We start from the raw sequence: 25,941 nt of genomic DNA, 5'->3' as shown, positions 1-25,941 counted from the left end.
CCACTTTCTTTTTAAATTAATTTAAAGTAAAATTATAAATCAGAAACAACTATACGGACACATAATATATTTCTATGGCAAATTGGAATGCTAGATTACTAGGAAGATACTGTGAACAAGCTCAATGTACCAAAAAGAGTATTGAGTCTGCAATAGCTCGTTTCCATTTGTCCAGTATAAGTAATGAGAGATGTTGTGGTCCCCAATGGCTTTTATGTATGCACAACTGACTTGACCAAGGATCCGTAACAAAGGTTGACTGTGGACGTTCTGGACCTAGAATTGTGAACTTGTGAGTGTGCTTTGGCTAAAAATGAGATGGGGTGCACTGCACTTACAAATCTTTGCATTTACAAGCTCACCCTTACATGTACATATTTCCAGCCACAATCATGTCGGCACCTTGATGACATGCTTATGTAGCCCTCACAGTCTGCTGTTGGTCGCTTTCCCTAAAATGCATTGCCGCAATCTGTCTTCTGTGACCCTTCAACACCTTATAACTGCAGCCTCAGTAATCCGCCAACACACACCTCGGCTACTAGCGGCAGCCTGTGCACTTGACTGTTGGCCTAAAATTAAGCAACAGTTTCTGTGAATTGCTCCTCGCCATCCCACTTACTAACACGATTGTCAGCGCTGTCTGCTGCTGTAGATGGGGGCAGGGGAGTCCTGGTCCTTTAGATACCCTCTGCTTGCTTCTGCCTACAGCTGTCAGCCGCAGGCTAGCTCCACAGGCCCAGCTACTTCACAGAATGACTCACATCAGGGGGCTTCTCCATTCAGGACTGTGGGAGGGTGCAGTCTACAACTTATGATGCTGGTGGCAGCACTGTTGCCCGACCACCTTCAAACCAGCAGATTCTAATTCTCAGGTTGAGGAGTTGTTAGGTGTGGAATCCTGTGAACACGGAAGGGATGTCCAAGCTGTTAAGGTGAGTGGGTCCGGAAGAGCCACAGTGTAGTGCAAATACACTTGAGGGCAAGTACCACTGAGTGCAATTACCATGGTGTGTAAAAAATACAGTCACACCGGTCTGCATCTAACTCCTCCCAACTAAGGCACAAGCTCTTCTTAATGTGAACATTAACTGTGGCTCTGTATAGTGGCAATGCAATTATACAATGTACAGTGGCAATTAACTCATCAGGTAATAACTTGCCCTCTCCCAGGACAGCTTGCTTCCTGGTTCTTGCCAAAAGTCTGTGGCAAGATTGTAGAAATTAAAGAATCTAAGGACAAGGATCTCAAGACTGACTGAGCACACAAAGCGAGATCCACCAACACCTATCAACTAAAGGAGATAGCTTACCAAAATCGAACACTGGATGTTATTTTGAAAAAACGTACTGCATTCCAGGACACTACACAGAGTACCAAAACCAATTTGGATTTACGTCCCTTTACATTCCCATTAGTTCATGAGATAACGAACCCCCAGGGTTTGAACCCTATCTGTGCTCACGAGAAGTGAAGGAAACAGTCAGGAAAATGATTCCGAAATGATCACCAAACCTCCTTATGAAACAAACCCAAGAGAGGGTAGTCAAGGAACACATGTTCAATAAGAAACGTAAGACAAAAACAGCCATAAACCCCTAAGAGGGGTAGAAGGCAACATCTGAAGAACAACCAGTACAGTAACTAATTTGGGGTTCGAATGGTCATGGAAAGGTTTCCAAAAAAGCACAAAAACATTTCCCAAAAGAGAAAAAGCAACAACAGCATTGCACATGGCCGAAGTAGATGAAAAATGGTCTATGCAGTGGCATAGAAGGGAAGGAGTTGTCAGAGTACTCCACCAATGTTAAGATGTGGACAAGATACAACCACATGAAGCCTTGAGAGTAATAGAAAAGATTATAGTTCTTCTTGCCAGTGGATAGCGAGAGCTAGCACAAGGAGTACCAACGCCTGAAATAGACTAAAGAAGGAATACCGTCTAGGACAGGATCAGACAGTATATTATAGGCTAAGAACTATACCCTTTTCGTTTGAGTCTTCTTGGAAAGAAATGGCACCAGGTAGTTTGTAAGGAAAATACCCCTGGCTAGTGAGGAGAATAAACTCAACAAAACTGGGGAAGGGGTAGAAGCAAGGAGAAACCTCTTGCACCATCTTACCAAAGCACACAACTTGAAGTCCCTTATAAGGGTTACTAAAGTGCCAGAAACCTAGGTAGGAATGCATACAGATGAAGTACCCTGTAGGACAAGAAACAATCTACAGTGCATCCGCACATTACAGCAAAATATCCCAACTAGAACCTGGGTATAAAAGCAAAAGAACACCTTGCATCAACAGGCGCTGACAATCAATATGCCCATAAAACAATAAGCATCCAAAATAACTGGGACCATAACCTGTTATTGACAGTTAAAGAAGTAATAAAATACCTGCAGGAGCACCTCACTGGGTGCCACCTATAGGTGAAGGCTGAAAGGAAAAGCAAATGGGCACTGCCCTAGAATGGCTGACATATTAAGGGAATCAAAGAGACTGTACCCCGTACAAGCTCAGTATGGGAGGAAGAAGAGGAACAGAAGTACAGTAAACCGGGTCTAAGAGTCTGTTCTACTCCGACTGTCCTGAAAATGGCATAAAGCAGAGTCGGGTTGAGTAACTAACAGATGTTGACTATCAAAAGACAGTCACCAAGGCGGACTGAACAGCCTCCGAAAAACCAGGAGTGCGTAGCCAAGCAGGCCAATAAAGTGTCACTGAAAGAGCCATGGCTCACCGGACAAACTCTGTGGTATCCATGGCACATTGAATAAGCAATCTAGCTGCCTGTCAGCCACCATGAAGTAACTGAGTAAGATTAATCTGGGAGCAAGGGGAGAAGGATCGAGACCAAACCCAACACATGAGAAAACCGACTTATAACACAAGCAGAATTAAGTGACGGAACTCAGTGGCAGAAGAGATATATGGGCCAGAAAAAGCAAGACCCCTAAACTGCCTGTCTGCAGGGACATCAGGAAGGGTGCTGATGTCGGGGATGCTGTAGCAGTCTGAACCACAAAGCGTGGAGTAGGCTGCCGGTGGACGCAGATCGGTTCTTCAGAGGCAGGATGGCGCCTATGAGCTATAGAACGGTCCACTAGGGCCCCCTAAACGGGTTTAGCCCAAGACCCAACAAAATATCAAATAAGGCTTCAATGAGGGGGAGCACAGGCACAACCCGTTTGGTCCTGATGAAGCACCCCAATAAAGGGGTCATTGGCCACCTTCACAGAAGGGAACTGCATCTCCAGATCCACAGCCACCCTCCGCAGAAGATCAGCGAAAGCAGAGAGATATCCTCAGTAGCGAGGCTGGGAGGAGAAAACAAGGCTGAGGAAGGGGAAGACTCCAGGCCACTAACCCCACCCAGTTCAGATATCCAGTTAACCTCCAGAGGAGGCAGAGTAGTGTCAGTTATGTTTAGAAGAAACCCAATTTCATCTCCATCTACACCAAAACACTGGTCTCCTGAAGGAGGAACAGTAGGGGGCTCCTCCGAAGAAAGTAGCCAGAGATTAACCTCCCCGCCGACCTCAGGCTGTCTGTGTCGATGTGGCAACACCTCGATGTCGGAGAACAGAGATATAGTACCGTAGACTGGCACCGAAGTCTATGTCGTAGCCAGCTGATTAGACACTGGTGTTGCAGGTAGGAACCCCGGAGGACTGTGCACCGGAGCCAACAAGGATCAGACAACGGATCCAGTGGGCTTGACTGATGCGGAGGACGTGGATTCAGTCAAGGCTACTTTGGCCTCCTTGGGGCTAAGACGCTCACCAGAGAAGGCAGAGAATCAAAGATAGCATGAAGGGAGTGTAGAAAGCTGGGTCTGTGTATACTATACCAAAGTAAGGTGTAGTGTGCACAGAGTCCAGTGGATCCCCAAAGGTAGGCAGAGGTAAAGGTAGATAATACCTAACTCTCTATTTGTTGTAGTCTGGGAGAGCAGTAAGGCTTTATAAGAGGGTAGTGTTAAGCATTCATTGTACATACCCAGGCAAGAAATAATGTCACACACTCAAAGACTGAACTCAGACTAATTTGTTTGTATAAAAATAGTATTTGGTTGTATTTTATTTCTAGAACCAGGCCAGGCCTGGCGTAGATACGTAAAGTAACACTGTGCAAGAATAATGCAGTTCAACACAGTTGAAATACAGTAGAATGCAATTAGTTTGTTTACAGGTTAGCCAACATTGAAAATTACTTTTCAGTTACTATTGCAATTGCTTTACAGTTACTATTGGGATTTATTTTTAGTTACTTTTCAGATTACTTTTCTTACTCAGTGTGGTATACCTAGATGCCACACTGGTACATTTCCTGGTTAAAGGTAAGTAATGCAATTTGTTATCACAACACATGTATGCTTTTTCATAGAATTTCCAACTCCACACTTTTTACAGAAAAACAGTCAAAGCAATACTATGGTAGAAAATGCAGTTATCGGTTTCAAGGTAAGTACTTTGTTTTGGGAGTTGGGTTTCTGGGGTTAGAACAAGGGTTCCCCTAGGGTCAATGAGGCACTCTCCAAGCACCGTGAGCGGCACTAGGGCGGCCGAGTGCAGAATGTTGAGACTCAATGTTATCCAATGGGGAACAAGGGGCCTCCAGTTGATGGCTGCTAATGAGCAGGCCACAAAGTTGTGGGAGCAAAGATCCTGGACTTAAACGCATGGCAAAGGGGGATCCGTTGTAGCACACAAGGTGCACCCACAATGGCACAGGGGCAGCTGGGTGCAGGGTGCTGTTATGGCGTTGGGTGCCCAGTTCTTTTCGATGGGAATTCTCTGGTTGCAACAATCACTGCAGGCTCGGGGATAAAAATCTTCGAGGCAACCAATAGTTGGAGAGGTAAGTTGGGATGTTAAGGGATGCCAAAACACTATCGGTTGCGTCACCCAAGGCCATGAGGTGTTGGGTGCAAGGGTGTCTTTTGGTGTCTGGTTTTTCTTACTGGCCGATGTCGCGGGGATCTTCCAGAAAGGGGCTGCAGGCGTCGGATGGAGACTTGAGGTATGTGAGGCATCACCAGATCCCAAGTCAAAATCCCCGAGACCTCTTTGTGGTGTTGAACCACTCGAACTCGGGCCGTGGGTGTCGGGTGCAGACTTGCAGATTTGGCCGGAGCCAGAGTCTGTTGATGAGCAAATACGGTGCTCACAGGAGACAAAGTCTTGGTTTGGAAGGGCAGGTCCTCTGGGTTCTTGGGGGCTGCTGGGTGTAGAACACGCTGGGATTTCGCCGGAGCAGGTTTAAGGTGGGGCCAGGCCGGTAGGGCTTGGGCCAAGTCAGTTGGTGTCGTACTCTTTTGCTTTTAGCACGGCTCCTTCTGTCCTTCTTTTTATATCTTCTTGTCTGAGGAGGTAAGGTTCAGGGTTGCCCCTAAATGCTAAATGTAGGGGTGTTTAAGGTAGGTAAAGGTTGGGACCAATGGGTCCCTTCCTTCCCCTATTATGCCACCCTCCAGGGGGAGGGGGACATTATCCTCACTCTTGTTGGCTGGGTCCACCCCATCTTCAAGATGGTAGAGACTAAGTTGTGCTTCACCCTCCCCTCCCCCTGAGGGGTAGGGTTGGCAAAGGTGGGTACAACTCTCCTCCTTACTTGGTTTTCCCACTGATTCTCCGGCACAAAGTGTTGGTCAGAACCAGTGGTGGCCAGTTGCTGGGAGCAGCAAATGGCAGGGGCAGCTTACAAAGGCGGCAAGCCTTTGAAGCTTCCCCTTCGTGGAACCCTCCCTATCCTGGGGGAGGAGGTTTGAGGTTTGGCACCTTAACCCAGGATGTGCTTTGTTTCAGGACCCAGAGAGCAGCAGGTTCTCGACCCAGGGGTCGTGAAAGATGTTTGGTGGTGGCAGCTGGCGAGCAGCCACTCAGCCAGGAATAGATTAGGTAATTTTTCAGGGGGCATCTCTAAGCTGCCAGCTGAGCGCATTTTTCATTAAATCCCACACTGGTCAAACTTCCCATTTGTCAGTAAAGCCATTATGGTGCTGTCACGTTTGTAATGACCAACTCCCAAACCATATACTTACAATGTCTAAGACTGGACTCAGACACTGTACATGTACAGGGCTCATGCACCAATACCCTCACCACTGGTATAATGCACCAAGCTTGAGGGGTGGCTTACCTATGCCAGGGCAGTGGTTTGTAGGCATGGCATACAGGGATGTGTGCCATGTCGACTTTGCCATTGCAGGCTGTGTGTTTTGGTGCAGAGCAAAGTGTAGTGTGGGTGTGTAACGTTACAGGGCCTCTAAGGGTGGCACAAAACGTGCTGTAGCCCTTAGAGGCCTTACCTTGTCACAGTGCCCTTGGTACCTATGGTACCTTTTACAAGAGGCTTGCACGTGGCCAGAAAGTTGCCAATTGGGTTTTGCAACAGTACAGATTAGGGAAAAAACATAGGCCCTGGGTACCTGTTTGGCAAGAACCCAGGGCATACTCACTCAAAGTGCATCAACATTAGGCAAAAAGTGGGGGGCAACCATGAAAAATTGGGCACTTTCCAACAGGGAGGATAATATTCCAAAATCCCAAGTCGCCGTGGCTCCAGGGAATACCGGAAGGCATGGGGTAGACTCTCGCTCAGACTTCTCACCCGGAGGATGGGGAGGGGTGCCAGAGACGCTGTGCATATGTGGCGAAGGCGACTTCGACAGCTTATGGAGCACCTTACCCTTTGATGTCGAAGGACGCTTACAGGAAGGACTTCTGGAGCACGCTCTCGAGTGGCCCTTGGGACGAACAGGTGACTATGAACGATGTGGAGACTGCAACAACCGCCACACCAAGACTTTCATGTGGCACTCCCACAACGCCTTTGGCTGAAGTTGGTGACAGGGGTCACATTCCTCGGAGTCAAGTCAAGTCAAATCACTTTATTTGATTAATTAAAATCATAAAATTATGCTGTACAATATATTACACTAATTCTCTCGAGTCATAGTGTTCGCCAAGACACCACATACAAATACTCTGAGAGTCTGTGGCCAACTTCTGCTGTCCACAGGACCCACAGGGTTTGAACCTTGAGGACATCCATAAAAAAGCACACTGTTTTGTCAACAAAATGTCGAGATAGGCAAAAAACAGCCATATGCACCGCTCTCCGGATCCACGTTGTACGCGCAGAAAGGAAGAAACGGATGTCAGCAGGTCGGGGAGGGCTTATATGGACTGTCAAAGTCCTACCCGGTAGACAACATCACTGCGGAGCCGCTCATGCCCTCTTCCGACACGGAGAGGCACTGCTGTAGAAAACTTTCCAGATCCAGTCTGGTGCCTGTGGAGAATTCAAAGGAAAGGAATCTGCGGCTAGATGTCTCTCAAATGGAATTGCAGCACCTAAGGAGTACTAATATTTTTGCAATGGGTATTCTGCACTTTATACAGAGGGGGAAAGAGATACAGGAAGGAGTTCTAGAGACCATCAATTAGTCTGTTAAGTGTGAAATTTGATTTTTGTATGCATCACAATATTTACCAAATATGTAAATTTACCCTGGGAGCAAGGCATTACCATCCGTGGTAGCGCGTAATGCGGCATATTCACTAATCCACCTAATGGGAACATCAATACTTTGTCACTAAATAATTACTCACCAAATTGATCCAGACTGCTCGTAAGTAGCAGTTCTGATTCAGAGGGCTGTGTCAAGTAAACAAGCAAATAATCTGCATATACATTATATACTTGTGGATCGCAACCTCTATAGCATATCTAAGTGAATGCCTCAACTGTCACAGCGTCAGGGTCAGACTGATTTGCGTATGGCCATGTCTGAACTGGGGTGGCAGAGTGGGCTAAAGAACGGTGATGGATTAAACCCAGATCTGTTGACTGGGTGTGAGTGTTTGATTGGTTCAGATGCTCCGTCCATCACCACCCCCTTTTTTACCGCTTTGTTTGCCATAAGTTGGCAGGGTATGCTCAGACGTGAGTCCCTTGCTCACTTTGCCACTGGATTCAAGCAAGCCGGGCTGAAGACGGCTGAAATCCCAAAAACCAGTCCTCAGAAGCTTGTTCTGGTCCAGGGAAGGCATGGCTTGGCAGTTCGGGCTGGACTGTTCCCATGAGGCACAGGGTCAGACTGATTTGCATATGGCCATGTCTGAACTGGGGTGGCAGAGTGGGCTAAAGAACGGTGATGGATTAAACCCAGATCTGTTGACTGGGTGTGAGTGTTTGATTGGCTCAGATGCTCCGTCCATCACCACCCCCTTTTGTACCACTCAACTATCATACCAGCACCTCCACTGCCAAAGCAAACAGTTGTGGGGACAAGTAGGCATCCCTGTCTTGTTCCCTGCACCAGTCTCCATTCTTCGGCGAATACCCCATTAGTTTTCACCCATACCACTGGGTTCGAATATAGTTGCCTATCCATTTTCCTGAACAGTGGACGAAAGTTCACAGCCCCCAAAACAGCCAACAGATTGCCCCGATGGCACTGTACTGAAGGCATTCTTATTTGGTGTATAAAGATACCAGTGCCATTCCTTAGTCACTTCCTTTAGTTTTACACATTGTACGTCTTAACCTTCCTATTGTCAACACTGTCCTCCTGCCAGGTATAAACCAGCATTGGTCTTTATGGACCAAATGTCAAGTTTTATGTTTATATCAGTCTTGCTTATGGACAACAGCAATGTATGCCTTAAAGTCCAATGGATCTTTTACAGACTTCAGCAGAACAATCATTAAGGCCCCTTTCATACATGTTGGTAGGATACCCTGCGCTATGGCCTCCTGAGAGACCTAGAGGAGTTTGTTCACCTGGTTCCTATTGTAGGTCTCTTACCATTTTGTCGGAAGACCATCCATTCCTTGTGTATTCAGCTCTTTTAATGCAGTTATTGCTTCCTCTAATGTAAATGGGCTATATAACTGGGTTGTGTGACGGAACCATACATGCGATTACAACGCATGCCAGTTCCATGTGGTCTTAAACATGCATATGCCTTCACCAGGCATGCCTTTACACATAAATAGGTGGTTTTAAGGCATGAATGGCAAAGACATAGGCATGTTTAAGACTTATCAGGTAAGAGTAACCACCTACCCCCCATGCCATGAGCCCTAAAACTACCCCGGAGCAGTAAAAACGACCCAAACCCTCCTCCCAAACCCTAAAAACGACCTCACCCTCCCAGCTCTAAAAAACTACCCCAAGCCCTAAGTACCCGAGCCTCCCAAACCCTAAAAACTATCTCGACCCCCCAGCCCTAAAGACTATCTAAGCCCCCCAAACCCTAAAAGTTACCTCGACTCCTGAGCCCTAAAAACTATCCCAAGCCCTAAAAACGACTCCGACCCACTCAGCCCGGAAAACTGCCCCAACCCATAAAAAGCAAGCCCACTAACGTCACCATGTTCCTCTCGATCCTTCCTCTTCCTGCTTCTTCTTCAGCCAGCCCATTCCAGCAACTAGATCCGGCACTGCCTTAACCAAGCATACACTGTAAGGCATATGTTATGGAAGCGTTTGCGCTGTTGGGAAATGCGTGGCTGAGCTCATGTTGTTCCAGCCGTTTCCGATCTAACTACTCTCTAGTCGTGATTTAAATGTTTCAATGCCCTAGTGGACAGTATGGGCATATGGGCATATCTCAGAGTCCTGTGTGTGTTGTGTGTCAGTAAATTACAGTATGTATAAAATATTTTATTTCTTCTTATGCATAGCCAATGTTACTCTGGTCTTTGTGTCTCCTTCCCTGTACAGTACTTGATGGTACGATTTATTCTTAAGTGACTTGTGCTATAATTTTTTTTTTCTTTCTGCAGGCAATTTCTCCATTGCTTCCCTACATATTATAGATTTTGACTTTTTTGAGCGGCCAGCACACACTCAGTTCATAAATGTTCACCTAATATCTTAACGATGTTGGAGGATCTGGGGGCGCTAGGTGACGCACAAGCGGAATGGCCGCCAATCTCTGAGGCTCCCGCTGTCCGGTTTAATTATCCTGAAATTATCCTGTTCTACGTCCCTATGTGCAGGCAAAGACGGTGGTGTTGGTTTGCCTAAACAATTGTGCTGCCCACGGACTGCATAAATCGGAGGTGATGTGGCGATCGGGGCGGCTCCTGTTGAATGCAACGGACCTGCGGGAAGAACTCGGCGCTGCTGTGGAGATCAGAGATGGCGGCGATAAGTATGTGAGCGCCGCGGCCTCCCTGTGGTGAACAGGCCGCGAGGCGGTGAACGGATTGCTTGGCCGAGAGACACGAGCAACGGACGACTGTGGAGGCGGAGGGTAGCATTGGCAGGCCTCATTGCGAGGTGCGAATGCCATTTGATAAGGAAGTAAGGTGACGGATTGGGAATAGTACTGGGCAGAGCCTGCTGTGCTAAAATGGCGGTAGCCATTGTGGCAGCTTGAGCATATCGCGCCTGAGCTCGACAGCGATAACTGGGGGACACTGATTCTGCATATGAGGCGAATGCTGCTGCGGCGAAACAGAACTAATTTCCCACACTGGTGACTGGTTGCGTTCAGCGTGACCTGATAGCGTGATAGCAGTGTACACAGTGGGTTGCTTCGGTGCCGGGAGTGAGGGGAAGCCATTACGTGATTGATGTGATGCCTCTATAGAGCACATACGGACTTCACACGACTGTCTTGCCGCCTGGTATTGGACAGATGCTAGCAGCGGTCGAAGCAGAAGACGAGATAGCCCCTGCCTGGTAGGCGGCAGCACAGTGACACTACAGTGGAAGGCTGCTTGATAGCATTGGAGCCTAGATGTAGGGCTCGTGTCCCTGGGAGATTCACAAAATGGCGGTGGTCATGGCGGCTGACTAGACTGAGCATTACACCGGCAGCCCAGTGAGTCCAAGGAGCCTGACGATCAGTGTGCCTGTCGCATCTGCAATCGGGGCCATAACACACGGAGCTGGAGGTGCAGGCGGTCCCTGATGATCTGCGGCGCTTCCTGGTTGGCTTGCCTGAGTGGGCCGGAGGGGGAGGCTGCTTGGCGTACCATTGCAGCCATATTGCCCTGAGGTGCATGGATAGCTACGTTCTGACTGCTATTGGGCGGCGACTTGAAAACCTACTACACCTTAAGTGGGGAACTTAGGAGGTGCATGAGATATAATTGGCACCACTATCTATTTTTTTCCTCTACAGTACTGTTGGTGGGGGAGTGAAGAGGAACAATAGTTACTTACCTGTAAACAGGTGGTTCTCCAGTATAGGTGTCTTTCATAGATTCACATGCCTGAATCATTCCCCGTCGTCAGAGTGGGAGTCCCACGGTATATAAAAAAGTAATAAAATGCCATAAAACATATAGCAAATATCAGAAATACCTAATCAGGAAGTAAAGTAACACCAGTTACAGTAGAAAAAACCTTCACAATCGTGACTATCCTAGTCATTATGTCCTAGTCCAAACTGCAGCCAATCAGGCGACAGCACCCACCAGAATGTTCTCCCCAGAGGCTCAGGCTCTCAGATTTTCTCGCACGGGAGTGAAACCCTATAATGCCTGAGTGAGTCTCTGGGGGGAGGCGAGCGGGTTGCATGTGAATCTATGAAAGACACCAATACTGGAGAACCACCTGTGTATCAGAGTATCAAATGTGTGTGTATATATATATATATATATATATATATATATATATATATATATATATATATATATACACACATATAACAGTATACCAGTTATAACAATAATCATCAAAATCTGAAATAACGTCTAAAGAGCATATAGGAGGAGGTGGAACAGAGGCTCACCTTATTTGAAAAGATTACGCAGCACTGCTCTTCCAACCGAAGCATCTGCGTCGTCTGCTGAATCTAGACAGTAGTGTCTAGTAAAGGTGTGTCTGCTAGACCATGTAGCAGCTCTGCAGATCTGTCGAAGAGGCACACCAGGAAAAAGGGCAGTGGAAGAGCTAACGGCCCTTGTAGAATGGGCTGTTGGTAAGGCCTGTAAGGGTCTACCGGCCTGCTGATGACAAAGTCCAATAGTAGAGGAGACCCATCTAGCAATGGTCTGCTTCAAAACTGCACAGCCCTGGCGCTGTCGACCATAAGCCACAAACAGTTGATCTGTCTTGCGGATGGCTGAAGTTCTTGATAAGTAAAACTTAAGACATCTTCTTATGTCTAACGAATGTAGTGCTCTTTCAGCTGTAGACTGTGGGGTTGGAAAGAATGTTTTTAGGACAACCGGCTCATTCAGATGAAAATCCAAAGGCACTTTAGGCATGTACGTTGGATTAGTCCGCAGCACTACTGAGTCCGAGGTGAATTGGATGAAAGGCGCTTTAGATGTAAATGTCTGAATATCGCTAACCCTTCTAGCAGATGTTAAGGCCAATAACAAAGATACTTTCCATGTCAGAAATTTCAGGTCCACATTATGTATCGGCTCGAAAGGGTGACGCATGAGCTGAGTTAGTACGACATTCAGATGCCATGCAGGAGGAGGTTTCCGGACAGGCGGAAACATACGAAATAATCCCTTGAAAAATTGTTGTATGATCCGTACAGAAAACAAAGAGTTTGATCCATCTTGACGAAATCTAGAAATGGCAGCTAGGAAGACTTTAAGAGTAGAATGTGCCAAACCAAATCTGGCCAAATGTAAAAAGAAAGGAAGGATTTGCTCCGGTTTTGCATGAATGGGATGTAGACCATTAGATTGGCACCATGCACAGAAACGTTTCCACTTAAGTTTGTAGGTTTTGATCGTGGATGGAGCTCTGGCCTTCGCCAGCACCTCCTGGCAATCTTGTGGAATGTTTAGGTGTGCAAATTCCATGTGTTGAGGAGCCAAGCTGACAATTTCAGCGAGTTCGGGTCCGGATGGTACACTCTGCCCTGCTGGGTGGAGAGAAGATTCGGAATGCGTGTAAGTTGGATAGGGTTGCATTCCGAGAGGAGGAGTAGCTCGGTGAACCAGTATTGCCTGGGCCATCGTGGAGCAATAAGTATCAACCGGCATGGCTGCTTCTTCATCTTCCTGATGACTTTCGGGATCAGAGGTATCGGTGGAAAAGCGTATGCGAAGATTTGATTCCAATTCAGCGAAAGGGCATCCCCGCACGAGTCCTTGTGGGGAACCCAGCTTGCAAAGTATGGGCAATTCCGGTTCTGGTATGTCGCAAACAAGTCCAAATCCGGATGCCCCCATATCTGAAAGATGCGGTTTAGAGATGGTAGCTGCAGTTCCCACTTGTGAGTGCAGCCCCCGGACCTGCTGAGAGAGTCCGCTAACACATTTGCGATTCCCGGAACATGGACCGCTGAGAGATGGATGTTGTGAGTCAGGGCCCAATTCCAGATCTCTTGTGCTTGTTGCGACAACCGGGCTGATCTCGTGCCGCCCTGCTTGTTCAGATAATGCATGCAGGTGGTGTTGTCTGTCCAAATCAAAACTGCGGCACCTTCCAGAGTCGCTTGAAAGGACTTCAGGGCTAGAAATATGGCGTGCAACTCTAGCCTGTTTATGTGCCATTTCATTTGGATCTGGTTCCATTTCCCGCTGACCGTCATGCCTTGGAGGTGTGCACCCCAGCCTGTCATTGAAGCGTCGGTCGTTACTATGACCCTGGGCACTTCCGTGAGGAAAGAGCATCCCTCTTGTATGTTGGATCGGTGGGTCCACCATTTTATTGCTTTTCGCATTCGAGGCGTAATTTGGAGGATATCCTCGAAGGATCCCGATACCTGGATCCACTGGCGACTGAGCTCTTCTTGCAAGGGCCTCATCCGAAGACGACAGTTGGGGGGTGAGAAGAATGCAGGAAGAAATCATCCCGATGAAGGACTTGAACATGCGCACTGAAACACACTTTTTTAATAACCGTGCCGCAGCCAAATCGTTGAATCTTTTCCTGTCTTTCCCTTGAGATGAATACTTGGGCGAGCTTGGTGTCCAGTGTCGCTCCCAAGAAAGTCTTTCTTGTTGCTGGCGTGAGGTGTGACTTTTCGAAGTTTACTGAGAAACCCAGGTCTTGCATCAGTGATAGAGTTGTTTGAATGTGATCTTGCGCCATGTCGAAAGAACTGGCCTTGATAAGGCAATCGTCCAGATATGGATATATCTGTATTGATTGCAACCGAAGATGGGCAGCCACCGGGGCCAGTATCTTCGTAAACACTCTGGGGGCTGAACGCAGTCCAAATGGAAGAACTTTGAACTGGAAGTCCCTGCCAGCCACTCTGAACCTCAGAAACTTCCGATGCCTGGGAAAAATCGGTACGTGGAAGTATGCATCCTGAAGGTCGAGTGTTGCCATAAACTCTCCCGCCGAAAGAAATTGGAGGATTTCTTGAAGTGTTAGCATCCTGAATGTCAGCTTTTTTAGGAACTTGTTTAGGGCACGCAGGTCGAGGATGGGACGCCATTCTCCCGACTTCTTGCGAATAAGGAAAAATCTTGAGTAGAAGCCTTTTCCTTCCTGATGATGAGGTACCCTTTCTATTGCTCCCTTCCGAATCATGGTGTTGATCTGGGTGAACAGCTCCTTGAGGTGCGCTGGAGGCGGTCCTTTTGGGGGAGTTTTTACTTATTCCAAAATGGGACCTCTGGCTACCACATCCAGAACCCATTTGTCTGTGGTAATTTTGGACCAATTTAAGTAATTTGGGGATATTTTTCCTCCAATTTGGTTCGGGTTGGCAGAAAGTGGTGGCAGGATGCGTACCTCATTTTTTATTGTCTCTTCCTCGATAATTAGATCTTCCTCGAGGTTGAGAGAAATTTCCTTTCCTCTGCCAATATGTTTGCTGCTGATATGGCTGGAATCTTTGGTTTCCCTGGGCGGAAGAATAGGAGCGTTGCTGGTCGTAACCTCCTCTATTAGAGAAATTCCCTCTTTGCTCCACGAAAGGAAGACTTGCGGTATTGTAGAGTACCCAGCGAACGTGCTGTCTCAGTATCTTTTTTGATGGCCTCCAGAGCATCATCAACATGCTTTCCAAATAAGAATTCTCCATCGAATGCCATGTCTATAATCCTTGTTTGGACCTCCTGCCGAAAGGATGTTGCCTTCAACCATCCTTGCCTCCTGAGAACAGCTGCACCCGCTAGCTGCCGAAATCCAGTGGCAGCAACGTCCACCGCAGCGTCAATTATTTCAGAGGAGACACACTCTCCTTCTTGAAGGATCTTCTTCGCCTCAGTTCGATCTGGCTCGGGAAGCTTGTCCATATATGGCGAGATGTCCGACCACATCTGCCTATCGTATCTTCCTAAAATGGCTAGGGAGTTTGCGGCCCTGATGGTCGTAGCTGCAATAGTCGAAACCTTCTTCCCGATAGAATCTAGGCGTCTTCCATCCTTGTCAGGCGGAACAAAGACTTGAGATGTTGGATTAGAAGATCTCTTTTGCGCTGCCTGCGTTACCACAGAGTCTGCTTTAGCTTGTCCGATAAGGCACGCTGGAGAAGAATTTGGTGCCCTATATTTCTTATCTACTCTTGGGAGCACTGCCGGTAAAGAATTTGGCTTGGACAAGATCTTTAGGCCTTCCTTCCAGATGAATTCTATAATCGGAATGGTCCAACTCTGTTTCTGCGGTGAAGACTTGAAATCATACAGGAAGCATTGTCCTTGCTTTGATTCCATGGTGATCATGAACCGCTTTGTTGCTCTATCCATGATCTTGTGGAATGAGGCAATGTCTACGGGTGGTGACTCAGATGTAGTGTGTTCTGCCGGAGAAGGCGTGTTTGCATTATAATCCTCATACTCCGACGATTCTGACACATTGTCCAGTTCTCCTTCTTCTTGTTCCTCATGGTCTGAGGACTCTTCCTCCCCTGCCTGAGGAGCTGAAACTTCCGACGCAGGTAATGTTGGACGTCCTTCCTCCAACGTCACAGTAGCCACTGGCTGCGTCTGCTTCGAAAGTGGTGTCGCTGTCTTAGGTCTTGGTGTAGATAGTAGAGATTCGCCAGACTCAGAAGGTGGGAAACGTCTGTAATAATCACTGAGCATATACTGCAGATTGAGAAACAAATCGTCAGGCATCTGCATACCAGGAGCAGGCCTGTCTGCATGTGAAGTAGGTTCAGTTTCTTTCATCTCTTCCTCTATATCCTGTTGAACCTTAATTCGGAGGTCAGATGGACTTCTAGCTGCTCCAAAATTTTCATCCTCATAGGATCCTTCCTCATCGGAATCCAAGAGTTTATCTGGTACTACTAGCGTAGAAGAAATCGTCTCAGTAGTTAGCCCTTTTCTTCAACAGCTTAGCCGTAGTTGCAGGTGATGGTGACGGAATCCCTGCTGTCTGCGCTGACCAAACTTGCATAGTAGTGCAGCTTGATAGAGGCGGTGTCAACGGTACCTCCGTTTGCTGTTGAAACTGTTGTCTCGTCGACGGTATCGTCGTCGACGGGGTCGTCGTCGAGGGTAGCTTCGTCGACGTGGTTTTCGCCGTCGACTAGGATCTCTTCGTCGACGAGGCCGTCGACGATAGCATCGGCGACGGGGACGCCGTTGAGGTCGTCGACGGTGGCTTCGTCGACGTGGACTTCATCGTCGACGAGGATTTCGTCGTCGACGGAAAGGCCGTCGACGTCGAGGGCTTCGTCGACGGTACCAACTTCATCGTCGACGGGGATCCAACCGTCGACATCATAGTCGTAGACGAGGAACTCGTCGACGGTACCTTGGCCGTCGTCGACGGGACTATTGTCGACGACGAGATAGGCCTGATCTGAACATGAACCAGTGTAGGTGATGAAGTTGAAGACATGACAAGAGTAGGCTTTGGAGAGGAGAAAGTCATAGTGCAGGTGGTAGACGTGGCCACATGAGAGGAAACAGTCCTTTTTTGACGTTGAAATTGTCAATGGTGGCAACTGAGGAGGCGCAGATTTAGAAGATTTCTTGGGAACTGTAGATTTCCCAGACTTCTTAGAGGGCGTACTATCTCCTTTAGTAGGTGGGAGAGTCTTACTCGAAGTACTAGGCCCAGGAGCATCCTGAGAGGATTGAGCCTTCTTAGCCACCTTCGCCCTTGGAGATGAAACTCCTGTTTCAGCCTTCCTCTTAGTAGAAAGAAATGAAGACCCAGAGGCCAAGCATCCTACCTCAGACAAAGGATCCTCCTTGTCCTTGAGTCTGTTAAGCCACAATAGCAGTCGTCCTTCTCTATCCCTGATGGTCTTAGGGGGGAAGGTCCGGCAGATCTTGCACTCCTTTGCCTTATGGTCTGGGTAAAGGCAATATAAACATTTTTTGTGGGGATCTTCCTTGAAAAGTCTTTGCTTCCCACAAGAATCACAGGCCCTGAACAGGGATTTTGAAGAAGACATCTGTGAAACTTGAAGAAACTAACTGTAGAAGAAAAAACTGAGCAGAGCTCAGGGAGACTCCCTTCACACGACGTGCGGTAGAAAATCTGAGAGCCTGAGCCTCTGGGGAGAACATTCTGGTGGGTGCTGTCGCCTGATTGGCTGCAGTTTGGACTAAGACATAATGACTAGGATAGTCACGATTGTGAAGGTTTTTTCTACAGTAACTGGGGTTACTTTACTTCCTGGTTAGGTATTTCTGATATTTGCTATATGTTTTATGGCATTTTATTACTTTTTTATATACCGTGGGACTCCCACTCCGACGACGGGGAATGATTCAGGCATGTGAATCTATGAAAGACACCCCTAATCCTGGAGAACAGAGCTTTCCCGCTCCTAAGTCCGTCATAAAGCAGCACGGGTGCAGAGGTGTTTGGCCTATCCTAGCTGGCATTAGTACAACCTGCATTTTAGCTAGGGGCTCCATCATCCTACTTGGACTTGTGCTCCCCTGTTATTTCAGGTTATTTCAGGTATTTCTGTCATTATGGCCAGTGTCACTCTTGCTATTTTACTTACCATAGATGTTGTATTCAAGCTAGTCTAATGGTGTAAAGGTAACCGCCAACTAGCGCTACACCAATGTACAGCTCTGCAAAGAGTGAGCATAGTTATGCTTCTGGGGATGTTTTAGGGAGGCTTTCCTTTTGTGAAATCATGACATGATTTGTTGTAATTTAGTTTCTTCTGGCTGTCGATTGTATATTTTAATGGTCATTCATATTTGCTGTAATTGTGTTACATTGATGGAGCACTGCGGATCACTTAATAAGTAATGATCACGCCTAAAAGAATAAATCAATAAATTAGTTTTGTTTAAAAAATGACTTCAAATTAATAATACCTGGTGATCTCAGGCCCCCATCCTATTCCACTACTCCTATGCCCAGGATATCTGACTTCTTGGCCCTCCTCCTTTAGATTTATTAGGAGATTAGAATAACCTTAAACAAAACCAGCATAAGTCAGATGTCCCTGCATGTCGCTGTTTGCTTGTCGTTATCTGGGTCCTGTCCCTGAATCTGGGATCTAGCCTTACATTCTTCTACTTTCACATTTGGAGCAGCGGAGGGCTTTGTGGCGTGATGAGATGCCCATAGTACAGGGCTGCCACATTTTCAGCTTCTTATGCATAATATTTCTACAATTGCAATAGTCTTCTCTGTGATATTCTCATGTCTTATGTGTGAAACTTTGTGTGACACTTCCCAACGGCATTCATCTGAAGAAGTGGAAAAGCTTCTAGAAATACCTAGCATTGTCACCTAAAATTTATAAAAGCAAATCCAAGCCCAGGAATTGTTTCAAGTAGTTCCAAAACTATCCAGTAGGAAACAGACATGTGGGTCCTCTGACTGCTACAGAGCTGTCAAGTTTCCCAGGTCTATGTCTGAATAGCTCACCTGGTACAGGTGTTTTCTACTTGAAGCTGTGAATTTATAAAGGGTTAAACGGGACTACAAGTAACAGCTTGCAGACTAAAAATGCACCTAATGAGCTATTTGCAAATATGCGCCCCCCACCACCCCTACAAAATTGCTAGGATTGCTGTTTTTTTTCTTTCAATTATATTTGTGTGGGCAAGGGGGACAATAAGTAATTTTAAATAATTACAAAATATCGTGCTGACACCGAAGCTCGAACATGAGGCCCCATCTCCCTCGTCGGCAGCTTGCAGGGAGGTAACAGTGCCAAAGGGCTCACTGGTTGACTGGTTACCGGGCATTTCTAAGTAAACAATGAAAAACCAAATGGTTTTAAAGAATGCTTTAAAACCATTTGTTTTGCTTTCTTTATTTAGAAGTACATACAGGTCTCCATTCATAAAATCAGCCCCCACCGCAGTGAAATCGGCCCCCAGCTTCTAGGCCCACCAAAACGCCCCGTAGACAGTCCGGCCCTGTTTCTGGGGTGTTCTCAAAATAGCACTGCACATCATGCAGCTTTAGAAAGTTTCTCTGGGAGCACTATAATTGCCAGAGAAAAAAAACTTCTCGTAACAAACACTATAAGTACAACGCACCGCTTGCAGGTTTTCAGAACACATAAATAAAAGGCATTGTCATTTATAATGCGAATTAGCTCAAACTCTTACAAATGCGAGATCTATTGCATTGCAAATGCTTGTTATAAGCAGACCAGTAGCACAGATCATGGCACTGTATGTGCAAGGACACGCCGAGAAGTACCTAGGAGGCACTTTTGAACCCCAACCAGCCCCCAATCCTCCTCCCCCCCCCAAAAAAAAGCTTGGGGAGTCTGGTGCTACAGAATTATATATTGGCAGGTTAGGGGTTCGAATAAAAATTCTATGATAGACAGCACACGCAGTCTAAACAATGCTGTGGGTGGCGTCACTGGCGGGTACCACAAGGCGACATTGCTAGAGCACCCTCACAGGGGATGACACGCTGGTAGTCCAGTCCTAGGCGCTGCCTATCCCCTCCCCCGCTTGTGTAATGCACTGTACAGACCCTCCAGGATTTGAGGCTGAAAATGAATGATTATGAGTGAAATAATGTGCCGCAAAACTGCCGCTAAATTTCCATATTTGTGCCGCTAAATTTCCATATTTGTGCCGCTAAATTTGCTAATCCATGCCGCTATATCCTGGAGGGTCTGCCTCTCAGCCCAATTCATTGTAGAGAGGGCGCATAGATTGCTTGGCCCGCGGCCGCCTCCAGGAGCCGCCCCTCGTCCCATTATAGCATGCCTTCTCAATTATCGGGACCGAGACGTGGTCTTGAAGGTGGCGAGAGAAAAGAGACAGCTTAACCACGACGGAGTCTCTTTTGCTATATTCCCGGACTTTACGGCTCCGGTGCAAGAGGAGAGACGCAGATTCAATGGGGTGAAGCAGAAGTTACGCCAGGAGCAGGTGGATTATGCCCTATTATATCCTGCACGACTACGTATCACCCACCACGGAACACAAACTATTCACACCACGCCACAATCGGTGGAGAAATTTCTGAAGGCGCTGAGAAGGCATAAAACTGTCCCGGACGATCAAGAGGGTTCGGAAGAGGCGCCACTCTCGGATGTCGAATGATCACATGTAGTATTGAAATGATGGAACTTGTCTGGTGTGGATACACGTAGACTGGTGTGGCAACAGTAGATGGTCTTCTGGCACTTCAAGACTGTAATGTATAACAGAGTTTGATGCTTTACAAATGTATATTGCCTGTTATTGATGTTTCATTTGTTCAGCTTGAAATGGGATAAGTAGTCTATTTCATATCCTTATACCGGACGCCCTTGCTAGCACTGGTGACTGATAAGAGCTAGAGGTTCCCTGGCTAAAAGCAAGGTTTATGTGCGTCACCTGGAGAGACACCCCGATGGGAGTACCCCTATTGCACCATGGTTTGGCTATGTTGGGGGGGGGAGGGGAGGGGGTTGGGATGGTGTGTAGCTGGCATGATTGGGATGCTTCAGTGGGTGGGGGGTGGTGGTGGTGTTGGGCCAGGGTTTTTCATGCAGGGGAGGCAGTCACTGAGTGTGGTCCAGTTGCAACTCATGATGTGGAGAGACAGAGGTACTTGAATATACTACAGGGCAAATTTATACAGTGTGTGATACAGGATGGCAGGGGATGGGAATGACTCACATTTAAGGATCTTGACCTGGAATATACGAGGGCTCAATGATGCAAAGAAGGGCAGGAAGATCATAGCATATTCAGGTTAATATTGTGCTGTTACAGGAGACGCATATGCCTCCCTGCTCCCACAATACATTTGCTAGTAGGTGGGCTGGAATTAGGTTATTCTCATCCTACTCTTCTTACGCGAGGGGCACTGCCATATTGATTAAAAAATCAATGCCATTTAGTGTTCTGGGCGAAATCCTAGATTCTGCTGGGCGATACATCATTGTGTGGGGACGCCTGGGGTCTGACACTGTGACCATTGTGAATTGTTATGCCCCTAAGTTGATACGCCTGAATTTTTTACGACATTGTGGGGTAGGATTGTAAACATTGGCTCTATGCACATTATTTGGGGGGGAGATTTTAATGTTGCTATGGTACCTGCTCAGGATAGGGCGGATGGGGCTGCACACTACAAAAGCCGGTCTAGAGAAGCTCTGCAGAGTATTGTTGAAGAGGGAGGGCTGATTGATAGCTGGCGCTTTCTTTATCCACTTCGTAAGGAGGGCACGCATTTCACGTCTTACACTGGCACCTGGGCACGCCTTGATTACTGTCTGATATCACGGGGGTTAAATACGGGTCTCATGAGGGCCGAACATCTACCCAGAACATATTCTGATCATAGTCCTGTGCTGATACAGTTGCGTTTGCCAGGGTGGGACAGACCTCGACCACAGTGGCGGCTGCAACCTAATGCACTGCTGGATGAGGTGTTTAAGACGGAGCTAGGGGAGGAGATTGCGGTGTTCTTTCCCTCCAATAAGGGGTCTGTTGACAGTGTCGAAGTTGTGTGGAAGGCGTTTAAAGTTACGGTTAGAGGATATTGTATCTCCAAGAGCTTTGGAGTTTTAAGAGATATACAAAGCAGGATACGGGCCCTGGACCGAGAACTGAAGGGATTGGAGGCCCTCATTGTGCGTGGGGAGGACGGGCAGGTACGCATGGATTTTAGGGACAAGCTGTCAGAGTATGAGGAAGAGGGGGCGAGATAGGCTAAGTTTCGGGGGCGCCAATGGAAGGCACGTAGATACTGTGAAGGTGAAAGACCGGGGAAAGCATTGGCAGAGGTCACTAGGAATCCGCAGTTTAGTAATTCTATCTTAAAAATTAATACGCCAGAAGGGGGGACGTGTCAAGATACTGCTGGAATCCTCAATATCTTTGTGTCGCATTATAGTCAACTGTACACCACGAAGAGTGTGGGAGAGGCGAGGTTTGAGGACTTCCTGGGGGATGTTGCCCTATGCTGGCTGAGTGATGTGCACAGGACATTCCTCAGCGCCCCGTTCGAACTCGACGAGATCAGGGAGGCGATCATGTCACTCAAAAATGGGAAGGCTTCGGGGTTGAACGGTCTCCCCGCTGAATTTGACAAGTGCTACATCGATATTATGGCTTTGGTGCTCCGGGAGGTGTTTGAGGAGTCGCTGGAGATGGGGATCCTGCCTCGCTCAATGCGAGAAGTAGTGATTACTTCTCTTTTAAAGCCCGGGAAGGACCCCATGGCCTGCGAGTCATACCGGCCACTCTCGTTAATAAACTGCGACGCGAAGATCTTAGCCAAAGTACTGGTCACTCTACTATCCCTCCTGATGACAAAAATCATATTCCCGGATCAAGCTGGATTTGTCCCTGGTAGGTCTACTACAAATAATTTGAGTACTTTATTCTCCTTGATCCAGACAGTGGCGCCTGAGTTTCCAGTTGCTGCGTTTTTATTTGATGCCTCAAAGGCATACGATTCGGTTGAATGGAAATATTTATTTACCGTTCTGCAGAGCATGGGGTTCCCAAAACTTTTTATATCATGGGTGCAACTATTATATACACAACCTATCGCTAGAGTTCTTATCAATGGTCACCTGTCCACCTCGCTCACTATAACTTGAGGCACCAGGCAGGGGTTCCCGCTTTCTCCTCTCCTTTTTAGGTCGAGGGACCTATAAGTTGCGCAAAGCATAGCTTCCGGTCCGGAGATCTTATGTTTTGGAGTAGGGCAGTTTAAACCCGCCTCTCTGCTCCGTTCGCTTCCATTGGCTGGCTTCCTAAACGGAGGCCAGCCATTGGAAGAGAAGGGCGTCACTCCAAACAAGACCCGTCTCTTTCGGATTCGGGGGCGTAGGTTTTGCTGTTCTTTAGCTCGTGACGTCGTCCGTCACTCAGGACAGCAAAACACGCCCCCGAATCCGAAAAATTTAGGATGCTTGAGGCCGCCATTTTGCTGCTGGTAAGGTTGAGGTAGGCTGCTCTCGCCCTCGCCATCTTTTTTCCCGCCCCTTCCCGGTGTCCGTGTCTTTGTTCCCCTCCCGCTGATGAGATCGTCTTGCTGTCCTCCCCGCCGTGTCTTTTTCACGCCCCCTCCCGGCACTCAATAGAGCTCTTGAACACGTCTGAGCTGCTGATAGTCTGGTGTCTGCAGCCCGCCCGCACAGGATCTCAGCGTCAGGGAGGGGGGCGCTAGACTGGAATGCGGGTAGCAGCTGGTATACGGAGCTCTGTCAACATACATTACCCCCTGTCTACCTCCTCCACTCCTGGCTCAGCTCCCCCCGTCTCCGGGCTCCCATGCAGCGCCCTCAGTGTCTCATGCGGTCCACAGACAGCACTAAGCCTGTAATACTGTCTTCAGCAGGCGTGAAGTCGGAACCTGAGCCTGAGACCATTGCGGAGGGGTGCGCTGCCGGTGGGCCGTGTCCTGATGATTTGGGAACTGGGTTGGCCGGCTCACATGCACGCCATTACAGGCGTCTGATACCGGAGCCAACTTACAGGGGGGCATTTCGCAAATCTTACTTCCTCACCTAGTGTACAGAGCTGAGGCGCTATGGGAAGCGGTGTAGCGTCTTTTTTTTATTTGCATTAAATGCCACACCCACACAGAGCTAGTCTAGGGATTTACGGAGACCTGTAAGGTTCGCACCTCCTCGTCAGATGAGTGCACATTAGCAAAGCATCTCTCGCTCACGTGCATTTCTTGGCGAGACTGAAGGCAAGTGCGAAACCTTTTTTATTTAACAAACACGCCCCTTTTTCCCCCCAAACTGGTTTGCTACTTAAATGCCCCCAAACTAGCATTTGGCAGCTCTTCTTGACACGACGCCACACCTGGACAGCAGCGACGCTCAAAGCTCCACCGCCTTTGCTTTACACACAGTAAGTTTACAATGTTTACTTGTGATCTCAGCGCAGGCTTCACCCCGCTGCAGCATTCGAGGGTCGGGGGGACTGGGGGCCGTGTTTGTTTTTAATAATAATGTATCAGCTTAGCGGCCCCCTCTCAGCACCCCCCACCCTCTCTCTTGAGCTTACACCGCGCTATTGTGCCAGCCATACTGCCCGGCCAGACCTCTGCCACCCAGGCCCCCTCCGGAGCCATTCCCGGCCCCATCACCCGGCACTCCTTCTTGTCACCCCCAGGCCCCCCACCCCCCGGGCCCTGCTCCGTCACCCGGCACTCCTTGACACCCCCAGGACCCCCTGGGTCCTGCCCCGTCACCTGGCACTCATTCTTGTCACCCCCATGCCCCCCGGGCGCTGCCCCATCCCCCGGCGCTCCACAGTTTTAGGGTCAGAGTCCTTTGCTGCAAAGGCTCTTACGCTGCACCCTGTTTGAACATGGATGTAGGAAGTTCTGAAGAGTACTGAAGACCAAATTGTTCTGCTCTGCGTAGGAATCATCAATCGTAAACTAATTGACGTATTTTTTTTCCCGGCCACCTGCTCACTCTCCAATTCTCCTCTGTGTTTGACCCTTAGTCCTCTGAAATACGACCTTGGCAGCCGGAGTGCCATACTAAAGACATATTATAATATAAATATTAGACGAGGGTTTATGTTCTGGTTTTCGAAATTTGTCAATCCAGGTGAAGAAGAGTTGCACTTGAAGACTGAGTTGTTGAAATTCTTTCACATGTTGGAGGCTCCTCATACGAACTTTGGACATGTTATTTTGGTCAGCACCAGCCCATAGGCAGCCTAGGAATGGTATGGGCCAGTAGGACCAGATAAGAGGTGTGTTCGATCACGCCCGATCCCCTCAATGTTTCTTAAGGTGGGTTCTGCGAGTAAAGGAAGTGATTGCTTTGGGAATAGTTATATTATGTATTTTCTGTGTCACTTACAATCTGTGTTTTTATAGTGAATTTCCTGATTTTACTTTAAGCGGAATTGTTGTTGTTTGTGGTAATTTAGATTAAATGTGTAAGTATGTTTTCAGGAATTTGAAGCCATAAATTACTACTTAAGTGGTAAAAAGAAGCTAATCTGAGTCACAATAATAAAGTTAATGAGTTATAAGCACTTTAGTATTAATTCAGACAGGGAAGTTCCTGGTACCTTATTCCAGTGCTGGGTTCAGATATGCCCCATAAATAAACTGAGTAACGTAGTCTGCCTATGTAATAATCCTCTGAGGAGTGCATTTCCGGTTGCTAGTGACACATTAAGGCAGTGTCCCCGTGCCATTTGGACACAGAAGAAGGAAGCAGCCGCAGGATCAATCTGTGGGCAGAGGCCCAGCCTTGTGAACTGCATAGTTCTGAGTCAATAAAGGGCTGTGTCAGCCTCTCATCTTTCTGAGGTCGATTCAACAAGTATCATAGTGTAAAAGTCTCCCATTCAAGGACCTAGCTATAATTCAGTTTGTGATGCTCACACTGTAAATATGTCTTATAGTTATTAATATTTGAAAAGCCAAAAACATGGCATGTTTTTAAATAAAGCTGCAGTGATTCTTTCTGATGGGCAAATATGTAGAGGACGAAACTGCATACCCATATAGATATTGGTGTATATAGATCTTTGATTGATTGATTGATTGTGTGGGTGGCTCTATGTGAATGACTATGTGTGCCTGGCTCTGTATGTGTGTGTGGGTGGCTTTGTGTGTGTGGCTCTGTGTGGGTGCAAATGCAATAGGTCTTGCATTTGCGAGCGATTAA

General features: G+C 47.6%; 1 protein-coding gene across 3 annotated transcripts in view; it reads right to left on the bottom strand.

Moving 5' to 3' along the window:
* Positions 1-25,941, bottom strand: part of TBC1D14 (TBC1 domain family member 14) — a 944,726-nt gene that overhangs the window by 371,378 nt on the left and 547,407 nt on the right. The window lies entirely within an intron of this gene.

Source organism: Lissotriton vulgaris, chromosome 3_2 (assembly GCF_964263255.1).
Source record: "Lissotriton vulgaris chromosome 3_2, aLisVul1.2, whole genome shotgun sequence".
Taxonomy (NCBI): Eukaryota; Metazoa; Chordata; class Amphibia; order Caudata; family Salamandridae; genus Lissotriton; species Lissotriton vulgaris.
Note: the sequence above shows the minus strand (reverse complement) of the source record. Positions and strands in the feature narration are given on the sequence as shown.